General features: G+C 43.0%; 1 protein-coding gene across 3 annotated transcripts in view; it reads right to left on the reverse strand.

The window, feature by feature from the left end:
- The window catches only part of neto1l (neuropilin (NRP) and tolloid (TLL)-like 1, like), a 119,609-nt gene that overhangs the window by 87,721 nt on the left and 5,846 nt on the right, over positions 1 to 26,042 (reverse strand). The window lies entirely within an intron of this gene.

The following is a 26,042-nucleotide window of genomic DNA, read 5'->3' on the forward strand; positions in this document are numbered from 1 at the left end:
GTAAGGTAAGACAACACGTTTACATGTCGTTTTCTATATGTTCTCTGACATTTATCCTAACGATATGAGGCGGTCTTTGTGGAGAAAAAGCTTGTTTAGTGGACTAACTTTGCACTTGAAGGTTGCCCGTTCACTTACGTTTTAACAGGTCTGATGCTACTATGCTCCCCGGCTGTACCTAGGCTAACGGCTAACATGCTAACTATTATTTTTATGTCACTAGTCACTTGAAACAAATTTAGGACGATAGGAGACAGGTTGAAATAAACCGAAATTTTCTTTTAATTAGTTTCAAAACATGGACTCCAATAATGTTGCAAAAAATCCTGAGTGAATATTGTAGCTCTCAAACCACACAATGTGACTGTAAAACAACATGTAAGCTATATCTTCTATAAACATAACATTTTAATACATTCAACACATATTGTAAGCATTTAAACAGTGCAAATTCTTATGTCAGTACAGAGCGTTTCTCCATACTGCAATGCCATTGGCGCATTTGATGACGTGTTTGATGGCGTTTCAAATGATGTCACATGCGCGTTGACTTCCATGTGGCGAGAAAATGAAAAAAAAACGCGGAAAAATTGCAGGGCTTTTGAAAAATTGCAAGCCCCCGCAAATATCGCCGACTTTCGTTGTATTTGCGTTAATTATTGCAAACGCGATTTTCTGGAGGGACTGACAGATGTCTCAAAGTGGGGATTTGCTGCTGTTTTTCTGATTATATAATGTAAACTGAAATCTTTTGAGGTCTGTTATTGGGACATAACGAGGAACTGAAGGTGTCCCTTTGGAATGTAGAGAATTTTGCAGGTTTTCAAAATTTCCTGTCACTTTATAGCAATTAATGGCTTCATTTAAAAAGTAATCAACAGTTTAATCAATGATGAAAATAATCGTGAGTTGCATCCGTAGTTTTGGCAATAATCATCCCAAACAGTTGTGATTTGTAGCGCATTATTTCTCCAAGTGCTCTAAACTATAATGAAGTTTGGCAATGAAGCAGTAAAAAGGAAGACAAACAGTGCAGCAGCTCTGTAAATCATCCAGTATGACACAGATAGTATCCACAGAGGGTGAGCTGTAAGTCAGCGAGACGCCCAGCATGGTGCTAAGAGACGGGGGCAGGGTACAACCTGTCCGCTGCAAAATGGCAGGAATAACAGGCTGACACACAAAGACTGACACGGGCGAGAAAAATTGGTCCTGGCTGTCGAGAAAGTGAGACAAGGAGAGAGACAGAGTCACGGAGGGGGTTTTTGGAGTAGAAAGAGAATAAGGAAACAGCAGATGGTGGAGAAATGGCAGGGGCTGGAGAGAAGCGGGAAAGTGAAAGAATACATGCTATTAAATAGTATCGAGGAATGGGAAGAGCAAGTGATGGGGAGCGGGCAAAACAGAGGCTGACAGAGGCAGAGAGAGAATGGAAGAAAGACAAATGTAAAAGACTGCAAGCTGTCTGAATTCAAGCAAGAGAGGCAGGTGATTAGTAGTGATGTGATGACTCGAGGTGAGTGCGAGCATGTGTGTGTGTGTGTGTGTGTGTGTGTGCATGTGGCTGCTGATGAAGGATAGCTATCTAGCAAGAGGAGAGGAAGAGAAGAGGGAGGGAGAGGAAGGCCACCAGCCAAGTGGTCTAGTACCATCCTGGGAGAAACAGCATCTGTCTCAGCAAAATAGAGAGCAGCAATCAATAACTATACAGTTAAAGTGTGTGTGCATGTGTATGTGTGTCACTGGTGCATTGGCCTTTGCAGTTTGCTTACACTGCATCAACACTGCTGCATTTCGATAGAAACATATGGTATGTGAATGATATGTAAATGTGTGCATGAGAGTGATTGTCCTCCTGACCGACACTGGAGTTTTTTGGCCGATACAGAAAGATATACTATGCAGGAGCAGTATTGCCAGTGAAAGTAAAAGTCAAAGCTAACCCCAGATTCACTATATTTGCTTTCCCGGGTGCTGTGTCGGTGTATTTTGTAGCTTCTTGGATGCATCCTGCTTAGGGTCTGACACCTGGTTGCTACTGTTTTACTATAAAATCCCAACCTCACCTTCGTGCTGTGCCCAGGAGCATCCTGAACATAGCAGAAAAATGAGAAGAAAATAAGAAAATACAGGCAGAGGGCAGAGTCTCTGCAGATAAATACACCGACACACACCTCTAGTGGGTCATAAGTGATGTTTGAGAGGGATTCCTTTTGTATGAGTCTATATAACATACAACATAACCATATATCGACGAATAGTAGCAATTCGCAACTTCAGAAAATGTCAGCCAAGGGCGTTTACTCTTTATTTATCCATCCATCCATCCATCCATCCATCCATTTTCAACCATTTATCAAGGGGCCAGCAGGCCAAGCAAAGCACCCCAGATGTAGCTCTCCCCAGCAACTCTTTCCAGCTCCTCCTGGGGGACCCCAAGGCATTCCCAGGCCAGATGAGATATAAAATCCCTCCAGCATGTTCTGGGTCTGCCCCGGGCCTATTACCAGTGGGACGTGCCCAGAACAGCTCTAACTGGAGGCGCCCAGGAGGCATCCTGATCAGATGCCCAAACCACTTCAACTGACCCCTTTTGACACGAAGGAGCAGCAGAATGTCCGAGCTCCTTACCCTATCTCTAAGGCTGAGCCCAGCCACCCCACGGAGGAAACTCTTTTCGGCCGCTTGTATCTGTGATCTCATTCTTTTGGTCACTACCCAGAGCTCATGACCATAGGTGAGGGTTGGGACGTAGATGGGCCAGTAAATCAAAAGCTTTGCCTTCTGGCCCAGCTCCCTCTTCACCACGACAGACCAGGGCAGCACCCACATCACTGTCGAAGTAGCACCAAACTACCGATCCATCTCACGCTCCATTCTACTCTCACTCATGAACAAGACCCTGAGATACCTCGCTTGAGGCAGTAACTCTCTCCCAACCCAGATGGGGCAATCCACCGGTTTCAGAAAACAATGGCCTCAGATTTGGAGGTGCTGACTCTCATCCCGACCGCTTCACATTCAGGGTCCCCAACACATGAATCCCACAGATTTTGTTGCTCTCTTTGCTTTTACTTTAACGCCATTAGCAGACTGACATTTCTTGGCTCTTTGGTGAAAAAGCTTGACAATCAGTAGTGAAATGTCATGAAATTTTAACAGGTATTCATGGTGCCCAGAGGATGGATCCTAATGACTTTGGTGATCCTCTGACTTATTATCTAAGGCCAACATCAGGTCAGAGTTTTCACTTTTATCCTGTGAAAATGTTGTGCATACATTCATACTCCAATCAGGATAAATTGTAGCTCCTGATACAGCATCACCATCAGGTCAGAATCTGTCCATGTCCTTTGGTTTACAACCACATAGCTGCATAACTAATGCCATTCCCATCAGCCTCGGCTGTACTCTGTGTTTGAGGCTAAACAGCAAATGTTAGCATGCTACCATGCTAAATCAAGATGGGGAACATGATGAGGAATATATTAGCTAAACATCAATATATTAGCATTGTCACTGTGGGCTTATTAGCATGATGATGTTAGCATTTAGCTTAAACCACTGCTGTGCCTGAGTGCAGCCTCACAGAGCTGTAGCCTCCTGTTGTGCACACAGGTTAAATTAACTGTAATTCCTTTTTCATGATGAAGCATCATTGCCACACCTATTTTTTGACATTGATTTGTAAGCACCTTTAGGAAATCCTTTTTAACGATTAGGACATGTTACATTGCTTCACGTCAACACTGTGCAGTTTCCTGCTCCACTCTGCTACAAACCAATGGTCAATACGGTCCCTTTATCTCATCTGTAACTTCTCCTCTCACAATATTACAGCCATAAATACACCCGAGAAGAGGGGCTGTAATCTCACAGCACAGCAGTATAATACCAAAATCCATTTCTATGTGGTGCGCGGTCCTAACTAGAAAGCTCCATTTAAGAGTGGCAACATATGGCTGAAGATGATATGTAACCACGCAATTCAAAGGGAAGCATGATCAGCTTTATGCAAATATCTGTTTCTGTGACCACTGGAGAATGTAAAGTGCAATTCACATAATGGAGTTTCATCCCTGACATGAAATTACTATGCAGAGCATCAATGCAGTTTTTATTATGAGGAATATACTTTGATTTATAACTGCCAGGATAGTATGCAAACATCACTGTATATCCAAATGGACACGGTATCACACGCACAACACACAGATTTATGATGGATTAAAGTGTGTCCACAGCTATCAAAAAGATGAGTATATATACTGTATATGCACTGCATTTACTTCTGTATGTAACCTTTGAAGTCTAATAAAAAATGGGGAGAAACACTCTGATCTCCCAGAGAGAATAACCCTGTTGGTCAGATTCACTGCAATCAAAAGGACCGTCTGTTTCTCAATGCGTGTCAGGGGGAATTAAGACCCCTGAATGAGAAATCAAATCACACAGCATTTCCTTTCATCTTCTCTTGAATCGATAGCATGTCATAAAGTATGTTGGAGCAGACCTCGCAGCATTCTGGCATAATTTACCGACGAGGACGACTGCTTCTTCATTCTTTCGCTCAGTTTCAAACAGAAAGGAGCTTCTTGCGACACCGTCGAGCTAACTCCCTCCGAAAATTCAGGTTTTATCACAGTCACACTGACACGCTGGGATTAGACCATCAGAGTATTTGTCCTTACAATGCAAACATTTCCGTCGTCCAATTTAGTCAATTTAGACCTTCCCCTGCCCGGGTGTTTGATGGATGTCCAGAGTAGTTGGCAGCGGAGTGGAGACTAGGCTTTGATGTTCAGGCCCAGACTGTTAGAGTATTCAGGTTGACTTTGATAAACCCCATTAGAGTGACGCTATCTCTCCCTCTCACGCTCGCTCCCTTCTCTCGCACACACTTACAAGCTATGAGCCTCAGAGGAATGGGTGTGAGGGCAAAATACAAGGTTGCTCCAGCACTGCATAAAACCTGTTTAAGTGAGTGAAGACGTGGATGGCGGAGAAGATAAATAACCGGCATCTGCTTACAGAAAGGGAAGGCAAATTGATTGAGATGACTCAGAATGAGTGAAAAAAAAATCAGATAGTGGCACAGGGCGGTGTTAGAGAAGATTTACATACGCAATTTTAGGCTTTAGTCACCATAAAAGATTGAGAGATGTGTATCTGCGCGTCACCAGAGACAGCTGGTTCTTTGAATCTGCCAGCAGAGCTGCAGCGGGTGAACGCAGGCTTGATCATAAAAGAATGAATGATTCGTCAAGAAGTCTCGCGGAGGTCGGTACTCTACATGCACGGCAACGCGACGCCCCATTCACCGCTCGCCACTATCTAAATTGAAAAGAGTATTTATACCAACTTAGGGATCAGAAGTTAATGGAAGCAGTCATGCATCAATTGAGTTACATAAAAATGTCCGTTGGAAAAGGGTGAGATAACTACATCCTTTTAAAAGATTTTTAATTTTCTCAAATTGGCTTTTTGTGTCTGATAGAGGGAGTGTGTGAGTGCATGTGTGTGTGTGTGTGTGTGTGTGTGTGTGTGTGTGTGTGTGGGGGTTGTAGGCACATTACTGTGAGAGTTTTAATCAGACATCAGAAGGGGTATTAACAGGGAAATGTGCTAAAAGAGTAGGATCAAATAAAGATCTCACTCCAATGTAATGAAATGCTGCTCTTTGGTGAGCTGGCTAATCATGTCGGCCGAGCTGCAGCACAGATTGCTCAAAGCAGAAAAAAAACGGGTGCAGTGACAAGAGGTGGGAAAGTGATTAAGATGGATGCACTGTCCTTCCGTTATGAAACATGTAATGAAACCTTTGGCACAAAGGACAGACTCGTCGGTGGACATGCCCTGCCCTCATGTAAAGTCTTTTGTCACTTCATATCTAATGCCTCTTTTATAATCCCATCTGTTAGTTTATGGGCGGGAAATACTATAATTTCTGTTGCTTCACACATCTGAACCGCAGGCAAGCTGTTGCCTCTAGCTGATGAAATCCCTCTCACATTTAATGAAATGAAAAACCCCAATCCCAATCAGGACTGTACCGAGAACACCCAAAAGAGATTGTGAGATGTGTTGACAAAACACAAGCTGTGCCAAAAAATTAACACGTTTACTGATTAAGAACCCAAAACAAAACAATGTAGATTAGCACAGTTAAGAAGCAGAGGTGTGCTTCTTAACTTTTGCTTGAGAGTCATTATTGCTGTAGATCCTACCATCATATCACTGCAACTGCCAGTGGTGTCCTTAAATGCACTTTTGATAGGATCTAGGGGGGTATACTTGTAAGTATGTTTTCTTTAGTGTATAATCATCTGAAAAAAAAAAACACGTTTTCGTCACCTCAGAATGGGCTGTTGATATCTACACTGGGAGTCTTAAGCACAGATACAGTAAGACCAAAGATTTGCGACAAGATAAAAAATGTTTTAGAACGTTGCAGAGAAAAGTTGCAGCGGTGTGAACTGGCCATCTGAGCTCGACTCAAGCTGGCTGATGATGTCACCTGCAACTCAGCTGGTGAAATCACCAGCAGCTGGTTTTAGAACATAAAGCTTGTCACCTGTTTCTACAGCAAATCAGCTTGTAGTGAAGTCCGCTTGTCAAGTCAAAATGACCGCAGACAGTGTGTTCACTTGCTGTGGCAGGTGCTCCGCCCCCACTGAGCCCTCTGTTTCCACCCTCATGGTGTGCCAGTGTTGGATGGTGGGTCACTGCTGCTGCTCACTGTATGTGCTTATGCCACCTCATATTTACCTTATTCCTATTTTAAGAAGCTACAAATTATATTCAGCCACAAAATAAGCCTGAAAGCTGGAAATCAGAATAGAAGTACAGAGAGTTGTTGCATAGAGATGATACACCATCTCATCTAGTTGCATTGGTGTGAACCAGCAGGTTTGTAAAACACTGCAGAACGTAGCATTGCAAGTAGTTGCCTGTTTCAACTCGTTTTGTCACGAATCTTTGGTCTGACCTGGGCTTTAGAGCCATTTCTAGCAAGTCGTAGTTTCCTATTATATTCACCCATTTAATGTGCCACCTGACCCGGCATCTTGGGAACCTTTAATTAAAGACAGGTGTGCTGAAGTGTGTGGAGTGTGGAAGATGCCATGGGGTTACAGTCTTTAACAGCTGTGTATTTGGTTAATCTTAGTTTTATTGTTTGATGAAGTCATTTAATACCCCATTGATTTGAACTTTGTCTGTGTAAAGGATTCTTTATTTGTTTCCATTTCAACGCAGCAGTCAAGACAACCAATTTATAGCATCATCCTGCAAATCAATCAACTCTTAACCCAACCTAAGCACCCAGGATCAGCAAACAGTGAGTACAATTAAACCAAAGACAGCCAGTTGATCATAACTGCCGTTATGGCGTCTGTGGGCAGCTATTTTTTTTTTCAACTTGGAAATTGCAAGAAGACTGTGTCCTTGTCTACAGTCCTTTTTTCAGATGACATTAAGTACATAACTAATGATGTTTTGTGAGGAAATAAGTTTTGCTATGATGGTTGTTTCTTAAGGTAGTTTATTCTTGAGCTCCTCTGTGATCTCAGTGGGTACATGTAGTTCTTTTCTCAAATATAAAGGTGGGATGAGGATTAAAGACAAAATCAAGGGGGTTGCAGGGAAGAAGACGAGGAGAAAGCACATCTGAAGTAAAGACGATAGCCATTTTCGTAACAGTTTTTATACCAGTTCTTTCCTTGTGCAGGGTTTTAATTGAAAAGACTGATGCTCTCATGCTGCTGCTGTGCTCACAGGCCTTCTCAGCTGGCGTATTGTCTGATGGGGTTAATATTCTGTTTACTAATTAGGCGGGCACTCCATTTGCTGTTTGTCACTGATGGGGAAGTGATGAAATAATATTGCTGTGGCACACTGTGATGGACGTAATATTAAATACAGTAATAATAAAGCGCCTATGGAAACTGCCCTGGCTGCTGGAGAGGGCATCAATGTTTGTGGATTTAACCTTTAAATAAAGCTTTACGAGGGGCACATGGAAGGCACAGTTCCTGGCAGCAGCTCTCAGCCTTGGCTGCACATTACAGCAAACACAACTCATTGTGATCACATGTTGGGAAGCCAGTGAGGGATCTTGTACTTGGCACTGCACTAGCGACTCCTCTTGGTTAGTTGAGGTGCCTCTTTGTATGAGAGGGTGGTTGGTGTCAACTTTCTACACACGGCCTCAAACACTAGAGGCAAGACAGGCTGTCAGTCACTGTAAATGCAGCCTTGAAATAACATCTCAAAAACGTGGGAGTGACAACCGATCACGTATGTTTTCTTGGGGAACAGAAGCACGGCTGTTTTTTTTTTATCCAACTCAACTCTGTAAAAGAACTTTAAACAGTGGTTTCACAATTCAACATGATAAACTGAGCTACAACTCCTCATCCAGGAAATTTACTACTTCACTGTGTGCAGCAGCAACAGGAGGAAACAGCTGTCCAATCAGAGCCGACTACAACTTACACGCCCGCAAGCCTCAGGCTCATGAGAGGCCGTTTTCATTCTTAACAGGAAAACAATAAATGCTTTGCAACCCAGCACCAAAATGCCAGATTTTTTTTAAAATCACCTTCGTGTCACCCGAAAACCACACATGTTTGACAAGTAGCGTGTCAAGAGATCCACCGCTAGAAGCTAAAACCTCACTCCAGAGCTAGTGCCACCAGCAAATGAATATTTAAGCCACACCAAAGCCCTCCTCTCCACACACTCAATTTAAGCATTTTCACTGAGCTCTTTCTAGCGCAATCTAAGTTTCCACAAAGCCTCGCCTCTTCAGAGGCAGAGCACGATAAAATCAATGACTCAGACTTCCCTCCTGATCAGTCAATCTCTTCTATAAACTACAAACACACAATGAGGGTTTTTTTAGGGGGATTTAAAGCTAATCCCACCACCATCTCCTACCCCCCACTTTTCTTTATTTCTCTGTCTGATGTATGACCCTTGGATTCTGTTTCAGGCCTTACCTTCTTTGTGCTGTGGGAGAATAAACGCTGTGGCGGTGGAGATTTGTCCACGGATGTGTGATTACACACACAATAAAATATGCTCAGTGTGCGGGTGGAATGGCCTTTTGCATGTGGTTTTAAATGGAATTAATAAAACAGCATTTTATTCAGTGTCAAAGCCCGCAGTTGAGCATGTCAGGGGTCTTTGAAATGGTAAGTGAAGTTCTTTTGCACACAGACAAATTATTTCTCTGTGGTATGAATCACAAGCATACACAGCACACATATTTTCACCTCCTATAACAAAGAGACAGAGCCGGAGAGGGAGTGCGAAATATCAACTGTATCAGAAGGTGAAGTTGGCAGACTTTTGAGATACTAGGAAATAAAGTGTTGCCCAGAGGGCGACAAAATTCTCAGCCGAGCCCCACGATTCAACCTAATCTTTTCTAATTTAAGAAAAAGAAAATTATGTCCTTGTGGCACACGGCTATCTGGGGAGGGGATGGTGATTTCAATCTCACTTGAATTCTACATCTTGCCAGAAGAGCCCCAAAAGGATTATGCCTGAATATTTAAGATTGCTGTACATGGCGAGGTTGGTTATGAATAAGTATCTGAAGGGAAACGGACATTATTTTCTGTACCTCACAAACATGCCCGTTTTTAACAGCCAGCATACAAACCAAAACGCAACGTCAAGTCAACAAACAAACTGGAGTACAGAATGAAAAGGATTTTTTGATCTGAGGGCTCAGATGTAGCCGCTCAGCCGAGGTCCAGTGTGTACGTCTGTGTTTGTACGTGGGGATTAGGAGTAGCATACAGATTTGAGTAGTTTCCCGCCGCTAGAATTCAGCTCGACTTGGATGAGATACGTCCTCTCTGCACATGAGGATGCAGCAATAAGAGCGGCCTTGACTCCATACGTGTGCGCAGTGAGCATGTGCCAAAAAATGACTTCTTTCATGAGTGAACTGTTACTCTTGTGTAAACAGACAGACTCACCATGGGTGATCATTGCAGGATGTAGTATCTACAGACTTTCCAGAACATAGATTCAGTGCTGTCAGCAAAGAATACATCTGCCCTGTGCAATATTACAACCTTATAAAAGTTGCCTTACTGTAAACCTGACTATTCGGCATCATAACTGAATAAAAATTATATAAATGTGCTGAATGGATGAATAATCTATATTTTTGACACAACAAAACAATTTGATCCCCCTGCAGCAGATGAGATATTTCATTATACAGAATGAATAAAACAATCACAGCGCATGCATGAAAGTCAGCATGTCTCGACTTCAATCCTGGAGATATAAAGCAACTGTCACAGCAAAACGGTTATCTAGTAATGCGTTTTTCATGCACGGCAATCTCAACATACAGAGAGCAAACTGTTAGGGCAATAAGCTGTTTCAAGGCTGTTTATGAGGGAGTGCAGAAATCACTATGCGTCTGTGTATCACGAAGAGTCGTTTGTATGCATGTTAGGCACAGAGGCTTATTAGTGGCCACAAGGTAAAAGCCAATTGGCATCCTTTTATAGACGGTGGCGAGAAAAGCCAGTGTCAGCTCAATGAATATTCAGATAGAAGCTGAGCCTTGAGGGGACATGGAGCAGACCCAATCTTTTATCTGTCTTCCTTGCAGCGTGGTCGTAACCTATTCACAGCAATCCAAATCTTTCCCTGTATCGCTGGATTCTTCTTTCCTTTCTTCCCTCTTTGTCCCTTTGCCTCGCTCCTATGTGCAGTACATGCAGCAGTGTACGGCGTTCCTTTCGTTCTTTCTCCACCAGCTTCCTCTAGCTGTACATTTTCCAGTGTAGGGGAATAATGAGAGCCAGCAGTGGTGGGTGGCCATGTGCGTCGCATTGTATAGGAGTGCTGTGATTAATCGAGCTTGCCAAATGGAAAATGAAATGCCAGCAAGGCCATGCTGTTCGGCAGGCTGTTAGTGTTTGTTTGATAGGGAAGAGAGAGATGAACACACATGATCGACTTCTTGACTTTTCCAGGTCCTTGCTCTCGGCAATCTGCCAGTAAGGCTTTGGACGCCCAATGGAAGACGATGGTCTTAATTGACTTGCTAGACACTGGTGTACAGTCAGTGGTCTGAGGAGGAAATAAAACTGTTCTCTCGCACCCTCCTGCACCTCAATAATCACAGATGGATGAGCAATTTCAGCTTCTGACAAGGATGGAAGACGAAATGTGCGAGAAAGGCTGATGGAAACCAACACCTCGCTAAGAACGTGTTTACATTTGTGACGCTGCCGTCCTGACAGTTCTTTCAGCTTTCCCGACTCAGGGTCTGAGCGCCAAGTTAACGCTTGACACTTTCAGAAAAGTGAACTAAAAACAACTGCATAGAACATCGCCCAATCTGTTTCACACCCTCAGGAAACCAAATGTCATGCGCACCTTTAGGACGACAAACAGTGAACATTCAAATTTAACCTGGTCTTTCCTGTAGGAGCCGTTTCGCAGCCCGTAAGCTCACATAATGGATCCCTTGGGTGCAATAGCAATCCTTCACACAGATGGGGGGAAACGGGGGGAGGAAGCAGGTGAACCGAGCAGGTCTTTCTGTGGCAAATTTAGCCTTGCCCTGCCTCGAAATTCTGCCATTATGGTTATGAATGAGCAGGCATCACTTCATCAACCTCTCCAAATCCAGCGCAGATACACACCGATACAGACTCTCCTGTTCTGCTTTGTATAAAAATTTTATTCCATTATTATTGCATTGGAATATTTCTTCCTTGGCTGAACCCAGGGAACCCTAGCATAAATAAAACATGATGGACTGAGAGAAGTCGGAGAATTACAGTCAGTTTGTAAACCATAAACCACTTGTCATGGCTTTTCTATAAGCCTATCAAATGGTAATGATATGCATTAACCCTTCAACAGAGTCCCAACAGTATATGACCCAAGCTGCTCTTTAATTTCATGAACTGTGTACCATCAACTCATTTTGTCATCTCCTATAAGGGAGCATATATGTTGTTGTGGGCGTCCCCTTGAATCTACAGCTGTTTTATCATTCTGAATTGTTGTGAGGATTACTCAAATTCCACATCTCATAATCCCATCACGGTCTTGCCCTCCTTTGTTGTTGAACGTTGACATCATTCTCCCAGCGGCAAAACAAAAGCTTGCCATTACCTATTAGATTACCCTGATGCCAAATGTGATTTAGGTCCCCCCAGAATCAGACATTTGCTCTTAGATGATAAGCTGGGAATGCAGCGTCCAATCCGCTGCCAAAAGGGATGTCAGAAAACGGGGGAGCAATGTGTCGATAATGGAAAGAGACCATTCGTCATTCATCTTCCTTTTGAACCACTTATTAGGCTTTTTTTTCTTCCCCCTGTATGTTAATACAGGAACTCCCCAAGGAAGCATCCCACCAGTGAGAGGATGAAAACAAACTTGTCAAGCATGGAAAGCAATCTGCTCGGCAACGTCCTTCGAAAATCAGAGGTACAAATCAGGAGCGATGAGCAAACACAACTCATTCACCTTCCAAAAATGCACAGACCTTTTCAATCAGCTCTTGAGACAATAATTCTCCAAGACGTTTTCAATGGGTTGAGGCCTTAATGTGTGCGGAGATAAAACACACAGCTCAATCTCATTGCTGCCTAATACACCATAATGGAGAGAGTCAGGCTCGCAGCATGACAGCCAAGGATCCACCACGGTGATAGGCTAATGAAACAAAGAGCCCTAGGCGAGCTGTTATGCCTACAGAGCACGGGAGTGGGTGGGGAAACACGTTTACAACAACCCAGCTAATTTCCAATGCAGTTCAGAGAGCTAAAGCCATATGCATTATGTGTACGGTGTAGCAAACACTGTGTGAATACACAATAGGTCGCTCTATTGTGGATGTAGCACTGAAGGGACACAGGGTTTGAATAGGAAGGCAGCCATGACTCTCTTACTCATCGGAGAGATGTATAGTGTAGACAAACACACACAAAATGTTCTAGCGTACTGTACACATGGGTATTGATGCATACGGTATGTGTACACAGTACACACACAACCTCTTTACTCCAATCCCCAAACCAGGCCACAGATAAACCCCCACACCCAGCATGGTTTACATTACTGCAGTCTTCCAGCTACAACAGAGCGGTGCCCTGACCCCCGCAGCATCTGTAGCTGAACAGCAGGCCTGGCTAACAAACTGCCACAGAGGATGGAAGCAGGAGGCAGGCTGAGCTGCTGATTGATCTGCAGGGTAATTGGCTAGGAGCAGCTGAAACAGCCGAAGGACGTAAATATCAGCCATCCTGCTGGATAGTGAGTTAAGTTCCACGGGGCGATAATCTTTGACTGGTTGTCCCCGGAGTGAGGGCTTGTTGTCTGATAAGATGGTGAACATTTTGTGCTGGGACTTCTCTGCCGAGCAGGAGGGAGCGAGGTGTGATGTCAGAGGAGGGACAGGAGAGGAGTTCGGTGGGGTGAAAAGAGAGTAAAGGTGTACACACAACAGAAAGTGTCACAGCGAAAATCATCCATGGCTCAACCCAGGTTCACTATAAAGTCGTCGAATACCGGCGCTTGGTCAGTGACTTCCAGCATCAGACACCAACAAAAAAAGCCATCCTTTCATGTCTGCATGATACAGTGGGTTGCCATTGTTGTTTAACGGCACCTGGCGGCATCAGAAGGGGACACAACTGGACAACAATGTAAGTTAAGAGGACGGAAGTCTGAGTTTGTGGTGGATGGGACCAACAGCCACCAAATTTCGGGAGGCTGTTCACTTCCTGTAAGATTGTAAAGCCAAACCCTGTTCTTTTTTCCGAAACCCAACCACGTGTGTGTGTGTGTGTGTGTGTGTTGGCTCAACGTAACCATGTGTGTTTGTTGTTGAAGGAAAAAAAACATCAGTTTGCCGTGTTGTACCGACGTAGTGCTTTTATTTTGAAGGAGACTGTATGCAAATTATACATTTCCTGTAGAAACTCAAGGTCTTTTTGAAAACAGATGATGCATATAACAAGCTGAAGTTGACACACCATCCCAGAACGTCAACAACCGATGTATCCAGGGTAACCTACACGTGGAAGGTCGATGACCAAATGTCAACATGTGACAAGGTTGGAGTGAGAATGTGTTGCATAATTTTAGAAATTTGGTGAGCTTTCAGGACCAGCTGATAAACCACTGTAGCCGGCTAGTAAATTGCTAACATGCTAGCCAGCTGTAAACAAGCTAGTCCTAGTCAGACACAAAGTCTCTCCAAGCTAGCTAGCTTGTTAAACTTTTATGTCAGTCGTCACAAATTTTCAGTTAGCAACCTAGTTTGCTCGGTCGCTAAATAAATTCAAAAGATGTAGCTCATCTGTATCATTGACTCTACGGCCCCTCAAATGTAGAGATTGCATTTCGGCCAACACGTTCCAGCGCTTTTGCTCTCCACATGGACTGTTTAACTGCAGAAAACCAAAGCCCACTCAAACAGGAAGAAACCAGCACCCTCCTAAAACCAAAAACCTTTATTGTTGCCCACAGATTCTGCATACATATATCATACAGATACCTGTTTATAGAGATGAGAAAGTTTGTAGAAAGGACCACATTTAAGGTCATTACTGTATCTAGGGCTGCCCCCTAATAGTTGACCAAATGTTAGTCGACCAGAAAGGTCATTAGTCAGCAAGATTTCATTGGTCGCTTAGTTGCAAACAACATTATGTGAATCTATATTAGGAGCTGCACCTTGTCAAAATAAATCAAAACCTATATGACTGGGCCATGTGAGACTTTAATTTGAAAGAACAGACACAGAAAGTGTCAGACAGGAGTCACATTACAAACCAATCACAGTCGACAGATATTTTTCCCTTCTTCTGGAAATATTCAGTCTGATAAATACAGAAAAGTTGGTCATGTTAGTGCAGGGCTACCCAGAGCTGTACATCTGTCCCACGGATGATAGGCCTACACACTTATAAACAGCGCCTGGAAGGAGATCAGCTCTGCACTCAGGATTTCAGGTAAATAGGCTATACGATGCTTGTTAAGGTTGCTTAGCAACCTCAGACGCAACCTGCCGCAGCGCTCTTGAAAGCATGTCGGGCAGGAAATCCAAAGTGTGGGATCATTTTGAGAAGGTGAAGGACGAACCCAAGGTGATATGTAAACTCATCTTCATTGGTCGACTACAAACATGACGTATCATCTGAAACATGGAAGTAGCTACATGCCCATTAGCCCACAGCGTCATTAATAGGCGGCTCGCTCAGTGTGTGATGTGCACTTGTAGATAAAATATAGGCCTATATTAATGAAGGTTCATTAGTACGGTTTTGTATTTCTCTGTAATGTAGCACAGTGTTAACAATGTTACTGATACTATTCTTTCTCACACCTTCAACTCAAACCATTGTGTTGTCCCGCCCAGAATATATCATTATATAATTACATTAATATCATAAACATGTGGGTTAATATCATAAACATGTGGGCATTAGTCGACTAATGACCCTAAATGACGACTATTGGTCGGCTGGGAAAATTCTTAGTCAGGGGCAGCCCTAATTGAGTTAAAAGTGGGCACAGCTGAATAGGCACGGGAATGGTCTATGCACATACATCTATGGTAGGTACAGTTTGTGAAAAGCTGAAATGGGAAGTTGGTCTGTAAGCTGTGACAGATCTTCATAACAGAACGTATTTAACTACATTATTATAGCAGATAGAGATGATGGGCAAACCAATAAAAAATACAATCAAGGTTGTAATGAACTGTAATTATCCTTTAAAGTGGACACTGGAGGTTGCATGGCTGCATTTCCTGGAGCACGACAGAAAGCCTATAAAACGTGTATGCCAAGGTGAGTGAATGGGACATCTCGCTTCACACAGACCTGGTGCATAACACATAAAGAGCATGAGCCTGGCATGTCAGGGAGAGAGGCAAGGAGAGAAGAAAAGAGTCAGTGTTAGCTGAAGAGAGGAGAGACAGAGGGATGAGTGAGGAGCACGAGGATGAGACCGCCCTCTTCCACAGCTGCGAGAGGTGTGCCTGCAATGCTAACTCGCTCCATCCATCTCGTTTTGCTAAAAACGGAGGCAGTGTCGAGGGAAGGGTGCCTTCAGCTGAGCTCAAACGTTGCAACTGTCATTCTTCCTCACCCACATGTGAGCACAGGAGGTTCTTTTGGAAATGAGATTGATGTGAGCAGCCAGGGCTCAGAAACACAAAGCCAGATGAGGGGCTCCACGGGAAAACCAAGAGAGCCTGCTCTCCAAACACAGGTCTGTTTCCTTGTCGAGATCACTATCAGCTTTTTTCTTTTACATTAAAACGAGTCATCTAAAGAATAAACACAAACAGAGCTGATTTGCTCCTTGCCAAAGCCCCCTCGGCTATTACTTTGGAGAAATTGCATTACACATGAGGAGCATACCTACGCTGTGAGTAATGTACACCTACACATTTTCCCAGTAGGGAAACGACAGACCCATAACAATCAGAGAAACAGTAGGTAGCAGTGAACAATCAGGAGGGAAACTCACTGAGAATGTGACTTGCACTGTAGGGAGCACTGACGACAATAAGCATTAGAGCAAAACATTGGGACGGTTTTTATTTGGGGCTCTATTGTTTTTTTGGTTTTGTGATTCATGGAGGAGTGACTATATGCAAGCAGCTCATTCAGGCAAACACGCTCTTCACCGAGATCTCGGGAGAACAGCAGAAAATGCACCACAGGAGATTTCTTTCTCATGAATTACATCTACCTATCCTCTGTGCTGCTCTCTGAATCTGAATCCTTACCAGCGTCAGGCCATGGAAAATGAAATTTTACTCCCAGTGCCTTAGGTGCTATGGCAGTGTGGGACAAAGCTTTGACAGTGTCTTTATTGGATTTAGTTCGAGAAGTATCACAATAGAAAAAGCCAGAGCACAAATCACAGGAGAGATGGTGGTGCAGAGGTGGAGCGGGGGGGGGGGGGGGGGGGGGGGGGGGGGGGGGGGGGGGGGTGGGGGGGGGGGGGGGGGGGGGGGGTGACGGTGGCTTCTGAGGCTCCACCCGGCATTCAATTTTCATTCTTATAATTATATACCGTGTTTCCCCGTTTTATCAAATACAGGCTGAGTCTGTCTTTATGTATGGCCGGGGGCGCGGTCGCCACAAACAAATAAAGGCCCAAAATGCAGGTCAGGGTAAAAAACAAGGATGGATAAACTCCAGGTGTCTGCTAATTAAGAATTATGCACATTTCCATCACTTTAATTTAATAAATTCAACAACATATTCATTCACCTTGTTGTTCTGGATTACTCATCTAAAGTTTTATCGTCCTATTTTAGTCACTCCTCCAACCAGTTTTACTTCATGTTTAACGGTTAATGTTCTTTCTTAAACAGAAAACTGGAGTGTGGTTAAGTCATACATAACTTCAATATATAACCATAGCAGCGAGATTGCAGCTACAGTAGTTTGGAAAACTGCAATATGGAACTTAATTTGATTTGTTTGCTGTTTACCAGAGCACAAATGAGAAAACAATTAGCACAACACAGCGACTATGCTGCAGCTTTCGGTTGCATAGTCACGAGGCGCCAACTGGCTGCTGCTGCATCAGGGAGCCGCTCAGCCGCACGCCGGCCACAGCCCATCGAAGCAAAGAAAATACTTGTTGTGTAAAGTTCAAGATCAAGATCAAGAATAACTTCGTTGTCGCACAGAGTGGGAAATTTGTCTTGGGTCCTACACCCATACTGCAGCCACAGAAATACAACATACAACATAGTAAGTAGACAAGTCAACATTTTACCCAACGTAGCAGGAAGAAACACAAAAAGATAAATAAATAAATAACATAATATGCTAAAAACACCTCTATAAAAATGCAAATCGTCATAATCTGATGCCAGATCTGGCTTTATCTGCCATTATTTAAAAGCTTCATAGACAGAGGTATGAAGGAATTTTCTCTGCAACGAGGCGCTCTAAATCTCCTACCAGAGGGCAGCAGCTTGTACTCTGTATGCAGAACATGAGGAGTTACTGATGATCTTATTGTCTTGACTTAGAGTCGCCTGTCCAAACATAGACCGCATGGAAATGTGCTCTTTGACACTTATTCATTTTCACGAAGTGTGGATCAATCGGAACAGTTATGGGACGTTTTGAAGGTGCTCGTGGACAGTGGAGACTTTCAATACCTGCCTTATTGAGCTGAAAAGTGAAGCTGATGTGGAAGTGCCAAAAACTGCAGTTCTTCAAATGGCTGCTTGAGGCTGGCTCCAAAAGTGAGTCAATCCCCATGGGCCCTCATGTTGCAATGCCCGACTGTACAGCAGAAATGAACATGTTTACAGCCTGGTACAAAAAAAACAAAACAGTTTTGGCCTCTTCAGCTAATTTCCCCTTCATGTCACCTGCTTAGGGGGTGAACTTCCATATCACTCTCCATTTCTATGTTATTAAGGCTCAAAGTTACACATAATAAAGAGTGTGGCTGCTTTGAGTCACAGGTGGATGCTATCCACTGACAGTCACTACCACAGCAAGAACACTGGTTAGTTAACGTCACCATGGTGTAATCCCAGATTCATTTTTTATCAGTTTAGGCATACCTGTAACTGTTGCTATTTCAGTGTGTTTTCAGTTCATTGAAGTTATTTGTAACATTTTGGTCGCCTAAAAAGGTCTGATCAAGTTACCAGCTAGCATCAGGGTTCACTCAACCCTCTCCAACCACTTCTGGCTCCAAAAATCCAAGATGACAATGGCCAAAATGCCAAACAGGAGTCCACAAACCAATGGGTGATGTCACAATGGCTAAGTGTATACTTTTATACAGTCTATGGTATCTGCTTGACTTCTTCTGTTACTCATTTACCCAAATCTTGACTGTTCAGAAAACATCTTCAAAATCAAAGCCCCAGATCTTAATTCCATGATCTCATTGGCTAATTTAACCTTGTGGTCTATAATTTGGCCTACTTAAGCCACTAAAGCCACTTCAGTTTCATCATGTTAAATTGGAGAGTATGTTCAGTTCTATCTTAAAACACAGTAAATGATAACCATCATAAATTACAATCCACGTCCTGCCAATCTGGTGAATGTCAGTATTTTTGGAAACTTCACTCTGTGAGTTCAGTGGATGCAACTGAACAAAAAAAAGACACTCAAACCTTCAAATGTCACTTGTTGCCACCGGCAAATGACTTTGGAGGCAGATGTGAAGCTGAGGTCTGCTGAACTTTCTTTCCAGTCCCAGCCGCGGCGCTGCCAAAGTCAGTTCCGTCCAAGAGCAAAGAGTCGATCTCTACGGTTCAATTTTCAATTTTCCAGTTTAAGGCCATCTAGGTTCAATCTCATGGCCCTGCCTCCTTTATGATAGGCCCATATATCCTATTCCAGCGATAATCTTAAATGCCGTTTGACTCATTTTATTCCAAAATGATTCCAGTTAGAGCTTGGTTGGAGCGATAAGGTGCTTAGATCAATCAGTGTCATCCTGATATTAGATACATTAGTCATGGCCTGAATTCTTAATGGCAGAAAACATAGAGTAGCAGGGCAACTAAAGGTGACATATGGCATAACATATGAGGATGAAAGGCATGCTGACCAGCTGCCAGTTGACTGAAACAGACACTTTTTGTCCACTATAGTAAATATGAGTTTGGCACAAATTAGCGTAGCGTTCACATTTACATCACAAATGTTTGAGTAATGATCCAAGCAACTTTAACAAGCATTTTCCATAGTCCTCGCCTGACAAACACTAATATGATAGCAAAAAACATTATTAAAATACACTTCATATACTCAAAACTGCACAAATCCAATTTAGAATTTAATTTTTCTCAAAGCAACACAGGAAAGTCTTCATATTTCATCTCAAAAAGTATTCCCACACCCACAGCAGCAGAAAACCTAATGGGCCACATGAGTACGCTGTATAGATATTCTTTACACATCCCCCAATATTTATGATAAAGAAACAGTAAATCACCAGTCCTTGGGTCAAGGAAATGCACAAATACTCCTTGAAGCAGCCTCCACAGAGCAGCATCTGCCTCAGCACCAGGTCTTGGCTCTGCACACAGCCCGTGATCAGAGAGCAGGGAGCAAGAGGGGGAGAACTTGCAGCTTTTATTTGCTCTGGCTTTGGCTTAAGGTGCTGAAACACCACTTAATCTACCAGTCCACGGGGCTCTAAGGTCACAGCGCCCTAGGACGACCTGAAAAGCAGAATGATGCTCAAATCCCCCAACAGCCGAGCACACACACAGAAATATACACACCATGCTTCCTCCACTCAGTAATTTTCCCTGCTGCACATGCTGTATTCAACTATTCCACCTGCAATTTTATATCATGTGTGAATTATAGGTCTCTCTGTCACGATGTAACACCTTGGCTTTGCTGCTGACCCCTGACAATGGTGGGAATTTACAGGAGGTAACTTGATAGGTGCTGTGAACAATAAGAAACTGCTCCAGATCTAATGACTGACAGCTGAATTTGACTCATTATACTTTGGTTCTTTTTTGTATCACCGCATGACATTCGCACGTACACAGCGGCATTATATCAAGCTTTCACTCTAAAGTGGCCACTATTTCAAAACTAAATTATGTGTTCCACCATAAATATATCTGAATGAATGAAACAATGAAAATCGAAATCATTCCAGGATTTATTGAGCAAATTTGAACACGGCCATGGCCAGAGGCTTCCAGCCCTTTTCCTACACCAATCCTCTCGTGGATGGTGTAGGAATAAATGGATGCTCTCTCCCTGGCTTCCCCCACTTAATTGATTGAACTGCCTTTTATATGTGGACTTGATTGTGGAGTAATGGTACATGATGACTACTACGATACACTTACAGTACAGGCTCTGCATGATGCCTCGAAGTGGCATTAGGATAATATGTTAAGGTTAAGTGTACTGTAGCTTGGCATTTTTGAGAGTATCACTAATATCTGGTGCACACTAGAGGATGTAAACTGATTTCAAAAACGTGGCAGACCACAGACATGACGACAGAATTCACTGATTTTTAATATTTAAATTCTAAGTATCTACACATCAGACTATTCAGTCATGATGCAGGACCACATAGCTGGCGTTTATAACAAAAAAATTCAGAGTAGTGATTCCAGCAGCTTGAGATCTCACAGAAACTCGCGTGATCAAAGTGACTTCAGAAAACACAAATGGAGGTGGTCTGTTTCTGTCAGCCCATTGCACTTGTGTGAGCTATGTTTTGCACTGGAAGACAAAAACAAGAAAAAAAAAATTGTGTATGAAACAAGCACTCTTATTTTGCTATGATTCCACAATCGTATCCTCCTTTTCTACTGTCCACACGGCGCGAGAGACAAAAGTCCTATTCATGTTGTTGGCAGCCATGTTTCTGTTCTACACTGGTATGCAACATCTGGTTGGTGAAGCTTCCCAGTCAGCTCATTCTCATTGGCTAATGCAGTTTTCTGCTCGATATTCCATTAATGTTTCCTTCACATTACAAGATGTCATAAATAAAACATTAAAAAATTCTATTTATGATTGGATTTGAAACTGGAGAGACTTCAATCCAGTTGTTAACATTACAATTACGTCCATAAACCCAGCACACTACAGGATGATTTGGGCAGATAATCTGTTCAGACCAGTTGGTTGGATGAGCAAATTGGACCCAAAATCTGCCCAATTATCCCCTAATGTGGGGCCAACACAATGGTGCGTCTGAAAGGAACAGTTCGACATCTTTTAAATATGGCTATTCATTTTTTGCCAGTTAGCTTAGCAGACCACCACGCCTGGAGGAGTGCAGACAGCAGCTCCAGAGACGGACCCCCATTCATCCAGCCAAATCCAGCCAGTGAAAACCCCAGCTCTGGGGGACTTAATAGCCCAGTCTTCCTGCTGGACCAGCAAACTTTCTGTTGCTGCTGTGACACAGGTAAGACCTGGGGCTGCCACTGGCCACCAGCATACTGTGACAACAGGCACTGGGGTTTGCGCTGGCTACTCGCTTTCTTCCCGGTGAACAGCCTGTTCTCACTCCCAAGACATCAAAATACGCAACTTGGGCAGTGCACCCTTTGGTGTCTATACTGTATGAGATGCACCAGGCTTGCAACAAACTCCAGTGTAAATCCATCTGTGTCATTATCAAAAGTTAAGAGCAGTGGGTGTAGTGTTAAGAGCGCAAAAGTCCTTCTGGGCTGGGCAGGAGGGGAGGTGATTAAGTCCAAAAAGCCCAGGACTTTGACCCAGGACACCAGAGTATGCCTTCTGTGTGAAACTAAAAATCAACATTGAATTATTTTGTCCCATCAGTTGTTAATCACGTGATTCGACTCAAGTGTCTGGTGTCTCTTTTTTTCCCTAACCACGTAGTTTTGTCATCTAAACTAAACCGCCGACCCCTTCCTAGTTGTGTGAGTCAACTCACATGATGTAAAACTGATCAATCCTGTGTCAAGATACAAAAAAAGTATTTTGAGTAGAGACAAGATTACATTGCGGTGAAGCAGCCCACAGCGACGTGGAGTGAGGCAGAGGGTACGCGAATATGTTTTTTGTAGGCGGAATCCGGGAAAATCATGAAGGGGATAGCCGGAGATTTTCCAATCACGTTGGTTGAGTCCCTGATCCAATCCAAAAAGGCCAAAATCCATCACATGACTGCATCGCTCGCTCGCGCTTCCCTGCCAGCTCGCGCTTCATCGCAGGGAAGGAGGAGGAAAAATAACCATATTGTAATGTATAATTATTATTAAACTAACGTTAGTCAAACGAATTTCTCTGATTCGCGTGTGTGTGTTATTCATTATGTTGACAAATTTATGATGTTTAGTCTTGGAGCTGCTATATAAATAATTTCTACATAATTAAATTAGAGTAATGCAAGTAATTATTCAATATATAAATAATTTCTACATGATGGAATTATAGTAATGGCGTAATTAAGAAGAACGATGAACTATTTACAATGTAGGCCTATTAACACAGCCTAATGATCAAACAAAAGAGCAAACAAATGAATCAACATTTCTCTTTTATAGAAATATCCAAGATTACAAAGGCAAACGAATCAACATTTCTAATCTAGCCTCACAATTTCATTACAGCTGTTTGGTGCGTGAAGGCGAAGTTGACATACATTTTCATTTCTGAGTAACAGCGGCAGACTGGCTGTAGAGAAGATATGAATGAAGGCATGATGACGTAGCTCTGGCTGGGGTGCGAGTCTGACTGACAGGCTGCCTGTCCAATCCTAGCACTTGAGGGCGGGACTTTTGCGAATTTTTCCCGGATTCCGCCTACGTAAAGCATATTTGCGGAGGGTACGTGTGGTGGCTAGCTAGCTAATTCTTGTCTTATTTGTGGTCTGATAAACAGAAAGAGGAAACGACAGTGCGGTAAGTGAATGTGGTGCACACTGCTCCACAATAAAATAAGATAAAAGAAATCAGTGTATTGGGAAACACTGGGTTACTATATAAAACACATGCCCATGCCTGTGCTTGTCTGGTGGGAGGGTGCATTTTTCAATTCTGCATTTTTTCCCCCTGCCTTTTCAGTAAACTACCAACCCCATTTAATTTTGACCCTAATGTCAAGATGTGGGCATGCTGAGTCAGTCCTGTTCTGATCCCAATGTGTACATTTACACCTACATTAATATGCATTTTTTCTTATCTTGTTCAAATATTCAGATACAAATTATATGCTAATGCAAGGTGTCAATGGGGTATGTTTTGTTGAATCTGTACAAAAACTACTTGTCCTTCGGAGACAATTAAAACATGAAAGTTAAACTCTGTGTGAAAGTGTAAAACAGTTTTAACTCTTTGGTTTCTGTACAAGAGAAAACATGTTCATTAGCTTTAGAGATGCTAGTAGGCAGATTTGTTTATAGAGCCAGTTTGCCTTCTATATGCTGTGCTACGCTAACTGCCTGCTGACTTTATATTTACCGTTCAGATGTGAAGTGGTATCGATCTTCTCATCTAACTCCCAGCTAAAAAGTAAATAAGAATAAATAAACCTAATTTCTGAACTGTTCTCTAAGGAGTACACTAGTGTGAGTACCAAGACTGCATCACTATAATGAGCTGCTTGAGCTGTAACTATGATTCATCGGGGAGCTGGGGTGTTTGGTGGGCAGAGGTATTTCCTCACTGCAGTGTGCGCTCATTCACTGAGGTAACTAAAGTGAGTCACACATGCAGCTTGCCAGATGGACTCCATGGCCTGGTAAGCTTTCATGTACTGATACTTAAACAGGTGCTACACAGTCGTCGTTGGAAGTGTGTCTTTGTGGCTGAGTTACATCAATAGGAGATACAGTAGTTGTGTGTATGATTATCAAATATATATTACGAAGGCTTCAAACCCCTGAAGACACAAGCTACAATGTAGTTTGCAGAGGTAAAAAAAAGACTGCAGTGAAGGTTCTGTGACGCAAGTAAAGAACAATCATGAGGCATCTGGGTGTAATTTGTTTGACAAATAAATTGCGCATCACATCACTGAGACAGCTGAAATCATTTAGTGACTGTTCCGAGTGAATCTCTGGTGTCTGTTACACTGGCATCTCTTGCTTCCTCTGATGCCACACACAAAGTGAATACACAGCATCTGCAGACTTCAAGTGCCTCACTGAAGTACTTCAACATTTAATATGACTCTGGATATTGTGAGACTCCAGTCGCTGCTTTCTTCATCCACTAGCTGCTGTACTAAACCGCATTAGTCACCAGGAGCACGAGCCTCCGAGAGGACACCGGCAGAATGTGAAGGAGAGGCATGAGAGTTTTTATCTCTGCGCTCCGAAAATGACTAAGGAAAGAGAGGAGCTGATTCATGTCACCTTTGTTGCGTCTGTTTTTTCCTCTCCCATTCATCAGAGGAGGGCTGTGTGAATTAGCATGGTTAGAAGAGCAGCTGCAGATGTGAGCCACTATTCACATTGCCAGATTTCAGAGAATCAAGTCGAGTGAATTCGGGACTTTTATCTTCTTTAATTATGTAAATCATATGCCACAGATATTTCCTATCAAGTCGAGAGGCAGGGCTTTTTTCTTTCCTCTCAGCAAATTTTCAATGAGACTCCCAAGAGAAGCAGGCAGAGGAAACAATACTTCAACTGCACATTACAGAAAATGGGGTCTGGGCTCTTTATCTCTGACTATCAAGGGCTGGTGATAACAAATTATCCTTTCTGTGTATCTTTTGAAGTATTTTTTGTAGTGATGTTTCTTGCATTAAAATATTGTACTTGAATGTTTTATTGGCATCCTTTAGGGAAGACAGTTTTGCATGCTATCTCTCACTACATCAGAAAACCCAGACTAGCATGTTACGTAGATGTCAACATAAAAATACAGTTATATTGAACGCTCATGGTAATTTAATAAGTAGGTCTACATTTTGGAAAATGTGCTTTCTTGGTAAATGTAAGATAAAAATACTGATTTGCACAGCGACGCTACACCACTTGCCACTAGTTAGCTTAGCAAGATAGCACACGCACACACTACTATGGGCTACACTACGCACATTTCAAGCTAACATCAATACAGCTGGTAAATGGGTTCTTTAAGGGGAATCAACAGACTGTCCAAAAGGTGAAGTTTCTGTCTGGTAAGCAGATTTTGTTACCACTTGTTACCTGACAAAGTTCGGCTAGCTCCAGTTTCCACCTGTTCTCAGTCTTTGTGCTAAGCTAAGCTAACTAGCTGCTGTCAGTAGCTTCACACATGAGAGTTAAGGTGCTTTCACACCTGCACTGTTTGGTTCGGTTCAATCAAACTCAAGTTCATTTGCCCCCTAAGTGTGATTTGTTTGGGCAGGTGTGAACACAGCAATCACACTCAGGTGTGCACCAAAACAACCAGACCGAGACCTTCTTGAAGAGGTGGTTTCGGTCGGGTTACAAACAAACACTGGTGCAGTTCGTTTGTGGTGAGAACGTGTTCCGACCTGGATCTGAACCAACTGCAGTCACATGACACATTGTTTGGGTTAAACGTGAGC

The sequence above is a fragment of the Epinephelus moara genome, chromosome 11 (assembly GCF_006386435.1).
Source record: "Epinephelus moara isolate mb chromosome 11, YSFRI_EMoa_1.0, whole genome shotgun sequence".
Taxonomy (NCBI): Eukaryota; Metazoa; Chordata; class Actinopteri; order Perciformes; family Serranidae; genus Epinephelus; species Epinephelus moara.